Here is a 12,456-nt window from a genome sequence, read left to right on the forward strand (position 1 = left end):
GTACCTTGCTTCTCCTTTGCTTTGTGCCATGATTGTAAGTTTCCTGAGGCCTCCCCAGTCATGCTGAACTGTGAATCAATTAAACCTCCTTTCTTTATAAATTACCTGGTCTCAGGCAGGTCTTTATAGCAGTGTAAAAACCGACTAATACACCTCCCAAAGGCCCCACTTCTTCATACTATTGCGTTCTAGATTATGTTCCAGTATATGAATTTGGAGGTGGGGAAACAAACATTAACACCATAGAACTAATGTTTAGTTTTAAGTAAGACATCAAAGGTGCTTTCAGCTTGGGTGCTATTAATGCATAATAAAGGTAGCTAGAAAAAAAGTGCTTAATGAGATTCATCGTGCGTGCGTGCGTGTGTGTGTGTGTGTGTGTGTGTGTGTGTTAGAGAGGAGAGAGAGAGCATGTGCTCAGCTATGATTACAAAAGTTTAAGCTTTTAACTGGCAAAAATTCTTTAAAAAGCACTTGGATTGTCTCTGCCTGAAATGTAGCAAAAACATTCTTCCTATAAGTTATTCTATTTTCATGAAATGCAAGGTATAAGATGTTCTGGTTTAGGTGACCTACACAATTAGAGTCAGGGATTTGGCAGTCAGAACGTATATGTTTAGGCCGGGCGCGGTGGCTCAGGCCTGTAATCCCAGCACTTTGGGAGGCTGAGGCGGGTGGATCGCGAGGTCAGGAGATTGAGTCCATCCTGGCTAACACGGTGAAACCCCGTCTCTACTAAAAGTACAAAAAATTAGCTGAGCGTGGTGGTCGGTGCCTATAGTCCCAGCTACTCGGGAGGCTGAGGCAGGAGAATGGCGTGAACCCGGGAGGCGGAGCTTGCAGTGAGCCGAGATCGCGCCACTACACTCCAGTCTGGGCGACAGAGTGAGACTCTGTCTCAAAAAAAAAAAAAAAAGAAAGTATATGTTTAGTTTTTTTTTTTTGACATAAGTATTTCCCAGAGAGCAGTAACAGCATAACTTGATTGATTTTTTTTTTTTTTTTTAGCACAGCTTGACTGATTTTTAGCATACCTTGATGGATTTTACCATAACAGAATTGAGAAAAGAAAAATACAGAGTGAAATCCCGTCTCCACTAAAAATACAAAATTAGCTGGGCCTGGTAGTGGGCATCTGTAATCTCAGCTGCTTGGGAGGCTGAGGCAGAAGAATTGATTGAACCTGGGAGGCAGAGGTTGCAGTGAGCCAAGATCATGTCACTGCACTCCAGCCTGGATGACAGAGCCAGACTCTGTCATCAAAAAAAAAAAAAAAAAAATATGTGTGGTGGGCAAAGTAGTGGGCATCATTTATGGATCTATATAGGTTGGCCTCAAAATTAGAACTACACTGGAATTTGAGGTGGTCTCACTGCAGCCCCGCTTTCCTGTTCATCATGGTGGCACTGTGCTTCTTTGGGCTTCTTGCAAATCTTCTAAGGCTTGAAGAGGGGTGCTTTGGAAATCTGATGCTAACAAAGTCTTAAAGGGCCAGGCGGGGTGGCTCATCATGCCTGTTATCTTAGCACTTTGAGAGGCCCAGGTGGGAGGGCTGCTTAAGGCCAGGAGTTCAAGCCCAGCCTGTGCAATATAGTGACACCCTTTCTCTACCAAAACATTTTTAAAAATCAGCTGGACGTGATGGTGCATGTCTGTAGTCCTAGCTACTGGGGAGGCTGAGGCTCGAGGATTGCTTGAGCTGAATAGTTATAGACCAGCCTGGTCTGCACAGCCAGACACCATTTCTAAAAAAAGAAGGAAAGAAAAAAGGGAAGTCTCAGGAGTGTTACATAAGTGAGACATTCTTCCAGAAGCTTTCAGAGGAGGTTGCTCACAGAGCCGCGGCTGCCCTGGATGCAAATTCGGATTTCTACCCCTCAGTAAGCACCTCTAGGCTTAGTAGTCAGGGCTGCAGGGGAGGAACTCGCACCCCTGCAGACACCGCTCCCTTCCCCAGAGAGCCTCAGCTGGGCTGGAGGGACATTAGAGGAACTAGAGAAGTTTCCAGACTGTGGGTGAACACACAGGAAGGAGAGAAGGGGAGGGTGGCGTCCCCAGACGGCGCCCCTGAGAGGGGTGTGTCGGCCTGGAGAGACATCTCCAGGCCCCAAGAACTCGGTTTCCCCAGCAGAGTCTGCAGAAAGTGACCCACTAGTCGCTGCTTCCGAGCCACGCGGCTTGGTAGCTTTCTTGGCTGAACCAAGAGCTAAAGGGATTCGTGCGTGGCCGTTTGGAGACAGCGGTATCCTTGGTTTCCGGCACCTGGTGGTCAGCGCTGCCCAGGACTCACTGCCATCCTCCTTCATGTGGCCGCGATGCTGGACTCAAGGCCCACATGAGCTGACGCGATCAGGCGATGGGTTTGCCTACCTAGGCCTCTGCTTCGTGGGGCTCAGAGACCGCAGCGCGCCCGCGAGCACGCACGACGCCGAATTTGCCTGCAGGGGACTTCGCTCAAAAAGCCGGGGCTGGGGGAGCTACTTCCCGCGTAGAGTCGGCCGGGCGAACGGGTGGAGGCCGGTTGGCCCCGCCCTCCACCCGAGGTCAGATCCTGGCCTCCCGGGGTCCCTAAGGCCGGAGAGTGTCGTGCGCTCCAGGGACGCACGGCACCGCCCGGGGCCCCCAGTGCAGCGGAGCTCCGGAGGCAGGAAGGGGCTGGTGGCCGATCAGCCGCGCTCCGCAGAGGTAGCCTCGGCGTCTTGAGGAGCCTGGGTCTGCCCGGGACGGGGAGCGGGCCCTGCTCCGAGCTTTCCAGCAGGTCTCCTAGACCCTGGAGGAGGCGCCCGCCGAACTTGTCTCCGCTGGGCCTGCCCAGCTGGAAGGCGTGGGCCTGGGCCATCAGCTCCCTTATGTTCGGATGGATTGGGATAGAGTTCACTGGTGATTTCCAAACCTCGGCGCGCGGCACATTCAACTGGCAAACGAGTTTAAAATGTCTGTCCGGTGTTTAAACTCATCAAATTGTGCAGGGTTTTGTTTGTTTGTTTGTTTCCCTGTATGTCAATTACACAATAAAGCTGTTAAAAAACAAAAACTACCCGGTTGTCTTCAGCTGGACCTGATGGGGTCTGCATTTTCCCATGGGTTCGAGGTCATTAGAGACCTCTCCGGAGTCAACTGCCTTTGGATGGGGGTTTTAGTTATTTTTTCTCTAAGCAATGGAGAATTTTATGTCATGACTCCAATAAGCATAAGAATAAAGAAAACGTTGTGAGTATGACCTCCGCGCTGTTCAATGCAAGCTGGCTTGTGTTAAATTAGCCAAAGGGGGATGCCCAGGATAGACCACTTTTAAGAAGCTGAAAGTTGTCTAAGGGATTATTTTGTGTGGACAGTTGACTTATTAAAAAAATTTTTTTTTGAAACAGGGTCTCACTCTGTTGCCCTGGCTGGAGTGCCCTAGTGCAATCATAACTCACTGTAGCCTCGAACTCCTCAGCTCAAGTGATCCTCCTGCTTCAGCCTTCTGAGTAGGTGGTACTACTGGCATGTGCCACCATGCCTGGCTATTTTTTTTATTTTTATTTTTGTAGAGATGGGGGGTCTCACTATGGTGCCCAGTCTGGTCTCGAACTTCTGGCCTCAAGTGATCCTCCCACCTCAGCCTCCCAAAGTGCTGTGATTACAGGCATGAGCCACCTTGCCAGGCCTAGTTTTAAAATTGATATGTAATATTTGAAGATATGTGTGGGGTACATGTGACATTTTGTTACATGCATAGAATGTGTAATGATCAGGTCAGGGTATCTGGGGTATCCGTCACCTCAGTATTTATCATTCCCATGTGTTGGGAACATTTTGAGTCCTCTTTTCTAGCTATTTAAAAATATATGATACATTGTTGTTAACTATAGTCACCTTTCTCTGCTATTGAACATTAGGATTTATTCCATCTATCTGTAGGTCGGTAGTTTCCTTTTAACTGTATGTTTGTACCCGTTAACCAACCTCTCTTCATCCCTTCCATCAACCTACACATCCTTCCTGGCCTCTGGTATCTATCATCCTACTCTCTACCTCCATGAGATCAACTTTTTTGCTCCCATATATGAGTGAGAACATGTGATATTTGTCTTGGCTTATTTCATTAGCATAATGATCTAATTCCACCCATAATTCCATAATAACATAATCCCATCCACATTGCTGCATATGACAGGATTTCATTCTTTTTTTTTTGAGATGGAGTCTTACTGTGTCACCCAGGTGGAGTGCAGTGGTGCGATCTTGGCTCACTGCAACCTCTGCCTCCCAGGTTCAAGCGATTCTCCTACTTCAGCCTCCCGAGCAGCTGGTACTACGAGTGCCCGCCACCATGCCCGGCAAATTTTCGTACTTTTAGTAGAGACAGGGTTTCATCGTATTGGCCAGGCTGGTCTCTATCTCCTGACCTTGTGATCTGGCCACCTTGGCCTCCCAAAGTGCTGGGATTAGACGTGAGCAACCATGCCTGGCTGATTTCATTCTTTTTTCGTGGCTGAATAAGTATTCTATTATGTACATATACTGTATTTTCTTTATCCATCTGTCTGTTGATGGACACTTAGGCTGATTCTCTGTCTTTGCCATTGTGAGTAGTGCTGCAATAAACAAGAAAGTGCAGGTATATACTGATTTCCTTTCCTTTGGATAAACATTCAATAGTGGAATTGCTGGATCGTTATGGTAGTTCTGTTTTTAGTTTTTTGAAAACTCTCCACACTGTTTGCCGTAGTGGCTGCGCTAATATGTCTTCCCACCAAGAGTGTATGAGACTTCCCTTTTTACTGCATCCTCGCCAGCACCTGTTATCTTTCATCTTTTTAATAATAGTCATTCTAACTGGGGTAAGACGATCCCTCACTGTGGTTTTGAGTTGCATTTCCCTGATGATTAATGATGTTGGCTACGTTTTCATGTACCCATTGGCCATTTGTATAGGGACAGTTGACTTATTGATGACTTTTTGTTTAAGCATTTTTAGATATATTCTAAATGTAAATAGGTGTTATTCTGTATTGTTTAGGAAATAATAGCCAGAAATAAAGTCTGTACGTGTTTAGTACAGGTATAACCATCCATTTTTTATACTCTATTTTCTGAGGTTGGTTGAATCCACAGATGCAGAGGGCCGACTACTGTGTGCAAAAATGTCATTAAATTTTAGCAAAATATAATCATCTCCTTAGTGTGAAAAGTAAACCTTTAAAGAAATGTTCATCAGAGAAACTTAAAAGTATTGCTGATAGGAACTCTGGCACTTTTTATTGTCTTCTACTATTTAAGTGCATGCTTTTGATGCTATCAAATGGCAGCTTTGAGGATAGAGATTTGTTACCCCAGATGTTATTATATAATTTCTTTGAGCGTCTCAGGGCTGGCTAAGTGGTTTCATAAAATGTTTTATAGAAAAACTTCTGTACAAAACTCCTCAGGTAGGCTTTTTATTTAAAATAAATCTGTGGGTGGGATAATGAGACTTTTATTGGGACACAGAGTAGGCTCTCATATTGTCGTTTCTCCTTCCCGTAAAAGGCCTATTAAATCTCTGAACATCAGTTCTGTTGTTAGCCCCACTTAGTTATTTCCTGATATTTCTGTAGAATTGGTTCATAAGTATAGTTACTGGTTACTTTACATCTATAAGTATTAGGCACAATCTCTCTCTTTTCTGAAATACAGTGATTTATTTTGGCCATAATGGTCTGAAATGTTAGCAATCAAATGGCTAGCCATCTAGTTACACTAATAAAAGTTGTGGGTAGAAAAAAGAGGAAATGGTAGAATGTTATGGTTATTACATTAAATTCATCTTTTTAGTTTAACTTCCTAACTCCTTTGTAGGTTGTTTTTAGCATCCACTAGCTGTGTGCTTTGAATAAGAATTCCAGAAATAAGCCATTTATTTATGAATAACAAATGAGCAGAGGATGTCTTATCAGATGGGTCACTCTCTGGAGGAGTGCTTCAGTGAAAACACACACACACACACACACACGCTACCACCATGGGCACACAAATAAACACATGCAAAAGCTATGATCCCACTATCCTTCTCCTCTAAAGGCTGGGTAGGGTTAACTACAAAGTTGAGATTTTCTGCATAATAACTCAATTCTGTGCATAGCTTTGGGGACTCACAGGCTAAATGGCATTGTGCTTTGACTGTGGTTTTGTGTGAAATTTAAAAAGACACATAACCAGACAATTTTTGTATCAAAAAGTCTATTACCTTTGATTTTAGGAAGCATCTTTTAAATTTTGATGCTCTAAAGCCCTAAGTAATCTAAGATTGTTGTACATGCAATTAAGCAGAGAGCCTAAACTTTCATGTTGGTGCACAGGTGAAATGCTTAAGATTTCCTTCTTTTTTTTTTTTTTTTGAGAGGAGTCTCGCTCTGTCACCCAGGCTGGAGTGAAGTGGCGCGATCTCGGCTCACTGCAAGCTCCGCCTCCCAAGTTCACGCCATTCTCCTGCCTCAGCCTCCTGAGTAGCTGGAAGTACAGGCACCCGGCTAATTTTTTTGTATTTTTAGTAGAGACGGGGTTTCACTGTGTTAACCAGGATGATCTCAATCTCCTGACCTCATAATCTGCCTGCCTCGGCCTCCTAAAGTGCTGGGATTACATGCATGAGCCACCGCGCCCGGTCTTAAGATTTCTTTTCTTTTTTTTTTTTTTTGAGACGGAGTCTCGCTCTGTCGCCCGGGCTGGAGTGCAGTGGCCAGATCTCAGCTCACTGCAAGCTCCGCCTCCCGGGTTTACGCCATTCTCCTGCTTCAGCCTCCCGAGTAGCTGGGACTACAGGCGCCCGCCACCTGGCCCGGCTAGTTTTTTTTTTTTTTGTATTTTTTAGTAGAGACGGGGTTTCACAGTGTTAGCCAGGATGGTCTCGATCTCCTGACCTCGTGATCCGCCCGTCTCGGCCTCCCAAAGTGCTGGGATTACAGGAAGATTTCTTTAAGATTAAAATTTCTGAAATAGGAAGTTATGTTATTAACATGGTCATTTTAAATTTAACATAAAGCGTTTTACAGTGCTGAAGATGGAATGGAAGATGAAGAATTGTTATACTGGAAACATCTTTTTTTTAATTTTGGTTTGTTTGTTTTTGGAGACAGGGTCTCACTCTGTCCTTCAGGCTGGAGTGCAGTGGCGTTAACAGGACTCACTGCCTCGACCTCCTGGTCTCAAGCATTCCTCCCACCTTAGCCTCCCGAGTGTCTGGACTACGTGGCACATGCCACCATGGGCTATTTTTTTTTTGTATTTTTTGTGAGACCACCATGTTTCCCAGGCTGGTCTCAAACTCCTGGGCTCAAGGGATCTGCCCACCTCAGCCTCCTAAAGTGTTGGGATTACAGATGTGAGCCACCATGCCCGGCCTGGAGACATCTTTGTTGTTCCTGTGATGTTATAGAAGATGAAGACCCATCTGGGATGCACTAGTCCTATATCTGGAACTTGCAAAGGGATAAGAAAAACTGGTTGAGATACAAAAGAGTCAGCACACAGTTATTGCTGATTTGCAGCAAAAACTCACAGAAATATAGCAAATATTGATTAGCTAGCAACAAGCTATTCTAGACCAGCAAAAGAAAATATATGAGCAAATGAACTGAAAGAAAATCCAGTAGAGTATGCTCTTTGATACTGTGAAGAGTATACGTCTTTCTGTAGCTTGTGGGAGGACATTCAGTGTGATTTTTGAAACTCCTGTTAATGGACCACAAAACCAGGTCTGAAAGTCATCTCTAGAAGTCATACACTGTGCAGAAAGCTGAAGGCGATGTGAAAGTGATTAATGATGGAGCAAGCTCCCTAGACTATGGCCTTTGTGAAACTGATGAATTTTGCAATTTCCAAAAGAGAATATCACAGTGTGAAAAATGTGGCCGGGCGTGGTGGCTCACACCTGTCATCCCAGCACTTTGGGAAGCCAAAGCTGGCAGATCACGAGGTCAGGAGATTGAGACCATCCTGGCTAACACGGTGAAACCCCATCTCTACTAAAAAAAATACAAAAAATTAGCCAGGGGTGGTGGTGGGTTCCTGTAGTCCCATCTACTCGGGAGGCTTAAGCTGGAGAATGGCGTGAACCCCGGAGACGGAGCTTGCAGTGAGCCGAGATCGCGCCACCGCACTCCAACCTGAGTGACAGACGGAGACTCCGTCTCAAAAACAAAAAAAAAAAAGAAAAGAAAAATGTACTTTATGCCTTGCAGGGCTGCCCCTGCCAACCCCACCCCATCACATGTCTGAATGTTCCACAAATGCAGATTGGATTTATCTGGTCAAATATTGTAACTTTTATCTCTTATACTTAGTGATTTTAAAATACCTCTGTAAGGTGGTGGGCTGCGCTGTGAAGTAATTATGACTCTTAAGTTCAATTTTATATGCGATTTTTAAAAAGCAAAAGTAAAATCTATTGCGTTAATGTTTAAATGATATATAATGAGCAATTTTAACATTTTTATTTGCCAAAAATATAGTGGTTGAACTGGTGTAACCTAAATAACCTCTTATATTCATATTTGCAAACAGGATGTTTCTAAACTCCCCTGGTGTTTCCAATTCTAAGTTTATCTTTCCATAATTTAACAAGGAAGGTACACAATTTCCTCCAAACAAGGTGATCCAATCAACATTATAGTGTCTTTATATAATTTCTGTTTTCATGACTCACAATGTGATTATACTTTTCAGGATAGAAAGAAATGCATTAAATCTCCAAATATATGTGGTAAAAAAGATAAAATATCTCAGTATCAGTAATACATTTAAGAAGTGTCTATTTTTTATAAAAATGTGAGAAAGGATAATAGGCCTGGATTTGATCACTCAAGGTCTTTTCAAACACGTACATACTCACATGAACTCAAACATATAAGCAGTTAACCCTTACTTATTTCTGTGCTGGGTAGTAAATTTCTGGACTTCCTAGGGGAAAACTCTTGTTGCAAATTAACTTCCTTTAACCTCTGAGGGCTGATTTGGGAGGCCAAGGGGGGTGAATCACATGAGGCCAGGAATTTGAGACCAACCTGACCAGCATGGTGAAACCCCATCTCTACTAAAAATACAAAAAATTAGCCAGGCGTGGTGGCACAAGTCCGTAATCCCAGCTCCTAGGGAGGCTGAGGCACAAGAATTGCTTGAACCCAGGAGGTGGAGGTTGCAATGAGCCGAGATTGTGCCACTGCACTCCAGCCTGGGCGACAAAGCAAGCCTGGGTCTCAAAATAAATTAGCCATGTGTGGCAGGGGGTACCTGTAATCCCAGCTACTTGGGAGGCTGAGGCAGGAGAATCACTTGAACCCAGGCGGCAGAGGTTTCAGTGAGCTGAGATCGCATCACTGCACTCCAGCTTGGGTGATGGAGTGAGACTGTGTCAAAACAAAACAAAACAAAACAAAACAAAAAAAAAACCCAGACACCTCTGAGAATTCCTTTAGGAGTTCCCCTATCATCTGTCTGTGACTTCTCAGGAAACCTAAAGATGTTTTAAGAGCAAGACTCCGTCTCAAAAAAAAAAAAAAAAAGAGTTATCAAGTCAGAATGCAGCTCAGAAAGTAAATTGGGGTCAAAGGAATTTAATAGTGCATTTGAAAGTCAAAAAAAAAGGGGTTAGGTTTTTTTTTTATTTTAAATTTTTATTTTTATTCCTTGAAGTTTCTTTTAATAAATGTAGGTGACTGACCCAGGTCAAAAGGTTAGGACTAGTTCTTTTTTTTTTTTTTTTTTTTTTTTGAGATGGAGTCTCACTCTGTCGCCCAGGCTAGAGTGCAGTGGCCAGATCTTCTCAGCTCACTGCAAGCTCCGCCTCCCGGGTTTACGCCATTCTCCTGCCTCAGCCTCCCGAGTAGCTGGGACTACAGGCGCCCGCCACCTCGCCTGGCTAGTGTTTTTTTTGTATTTTTTAGTAGAGACTGGGTTTCACCGTGTTAGCCAGGATGGTCTCGATCTCCTGACCTCGTGATCCGCCCGTCTCGGCCTCCCAAAGTGCTGGGATTACAGGCTTGAGCCACTGCGCCCGGCCTTTTTTTTTTTTTTTTGACACACAGTCTCACTCTGTTGCCCAGGGTGGAGTGCAGTAGCTCAGTCTTGACTCACTGCAACCTCTGCCTCCCAGGTTCAAGTGATCCTGCTGCCTCAGCCTCCTGACTAGCTGGGATCACAGGCATGCCACTATGCCCAGCTAGTTTTTGTATTTTTCATAGAGATGGAGTTTCACCATGTTGGCCTGACTGGTCTTGAACTCTTGAGCTCAAGTAATCCACCCGCCTCGACCTCCCGAAGTGCTGGGATTGCAGGGATAAGCCACAGCATCCGGCCAGGTCAGGATTATTTCTGTGATTAAGTGGGAACTCCCTCTTGGTAGATAGCAAGAATTCATTAACAGGGTTAAATGTCTGTGCTATTAGTATTTTCTCCCTGGGGCAGAGTCCAGTTCTCAGCAACAGTAAAGGAGAGTGAATGAGTGTGGTCCTGGTTCCCCTCCCTTTGCAGAATGAGCTCATTGAGCTGATAAAAGAGACAGGAGGATTCTGCTTCCCCATCTTACTTCATTGACTAGTGCAAAGGTCTCTGCCTGCCATCACTCTAGCCCATGGTTAGTTGCTAGGAAGCAAGGTAGAAAAAACCACAAATGTGAGAGAGGAGTGCATTTCCATTAGGGAGAAGGCTGACTAGGGCTTGCAGTGAGTGTAGACTGATTAATGCCTTGAGCTTCCTGTGATTCTTTTCCCATTGATCAACCAAAGTCCTGTGAATTACCTGACCGTACAAGCCCACTCTGGGAGTGGACAGCTGTTACTGTTTAGGCCTGTTGTCTGATTAGATGAAGTTGTCCAGTGGTCTGTGTCTGCCATTTTTGGAGTCTTGCCTGAATTTAGAAGCATATTTACTTGGAATCAGGATACATTTAGAAGAGTTCTCTAGAATTTACAATATGGTTAGTTCACAAATTTTTTTGCATAAAAGAGACTGGTGTTTTATGCTTCAGAAGTTTTGTTGTTTTTGATTTTACCTTTATTGTTTGTTTTCTTTCCCTGTCTTTGGGCTTGCTGTCTTTAGGCTAGTTAGTAGCTTTAGAATCTTTTGGTTAAAAAAAAACTCAAAAAAGGAGAGAAAGGCTAGATCTTGGTAATTCAACTATTGTACTTTTTATAAATATTTAACAAAGGATAGAGGCTAAGGAGTAAAGGACTTGATACGTTCTGAAGGGATGCTGTTTATTGTTTAGAGAGGAGTTAGATCAGTTCCCTCATCATCTGCCAAGCCCAGGCCTGCCTCCCATTGATGGTGAAAGGAGCCAGGAAGAAGAGACCAGAAGTAATGAATAAAATACAAATGGGGATGTGGGCATCTAGTGTACTCAATTATTAGGGGGGTCAGGGTAAGGTTAAGAAACATCTCTCCTGACAAGCTTTTCTTCCAAATGTTGTTTTATCTTTTTTAATGAAATAGGAATATTAAATTTTTTATAGTGGTCAGCCATTGTGGTTACAGTCACATCCAATACTTTTAAATTTAAAGTAGGACCCTTACCCTCTGAGTTATGATAGAAAAATGTTAAACATATGAGTCTCTATGGATATGATTTGCTCAGAAAGATAATGACTGTATTATGTAGCCCTTCTATAAAACTATGTTGGGCTGGGTGCAGTGGCTCACACCTGTAATCCCAGCACTTTGAGAGGCCAAGGAGGGTGTCTCACAAGGTCAGGAGATCGAGACAAGCCTGACCAACATGGTGAAACCCCATCTTTACTAAAAATACAAAAATTAGCCAGACGAGGTGGCACATGCCTATAATCCCAGCTACTCAGGAGGCTGAGGCAGGAGAATTGCTTGAACCTGGGAAGCAGAGGTTGCAGTGAGCCAAGATCGTGCCATTGCACTCCAGCCTGGGTGAAAGAGCAAGACTCCATCTTTAAAAAAAAAAAAAAAACAAAACTGTGTTGAACTTGTGAAGGCTAATAATTAACCCCCTCAGGATAATACATTTTTCTCAGATTTGTTTATTTTTCCCTAAATTGAATTGTAGTGGGTTAGGGTTAGATAATGTTTTAGCTTTCATTATGCAGATTTAGATAATTTTATGTTAACTCAGAGAATGTGAATTAATGTATAATGTCTCTATTTTACAGTATCGGAAATCATTGATTCAGCCTTTTTTTCTACTCTTTCCCTTGCATACACATATAAAACACATATGAGCATAAAATACATAAAGCACATATGTACACTTATATATGAAGATGTATACATCTGGCTTTCAGTTTTTAACGGTAGAATAGTATCTTAAAGTTAGAAAGAAATGCCAAGGTCTTTTTTTTCTGCATTTCTACTGTATCCAAAAGTTCTTCCAAAATATTTTTATCATAAAGTTGCCTAACCAGTGATTGAAAATTATCAGGGTCAAGAGAGTCATTACCTTTCAAGATAACTGTGAAAATTTGAGGAATGGTA

The sequence above is a fragment of the Trachypithecus francoisi genome, unplaced genomic scaffold (genome assembly GCF_009764315.1).
Source record: "Trachypithecus francoisi isolate TF-2019V2 unplaced genomic scaffold, Tfra_2.0 Lachesis_group9, whole genome shotgun sequence".
In the NCBI taxonomy this organism is placed as follows: domain Eukaryota; kingdom Metazoa; phylum Chordata; class Mammalia; order Primates; family Cercopithecidae; genus Trachypithecus; species Trachypithecus francoisi.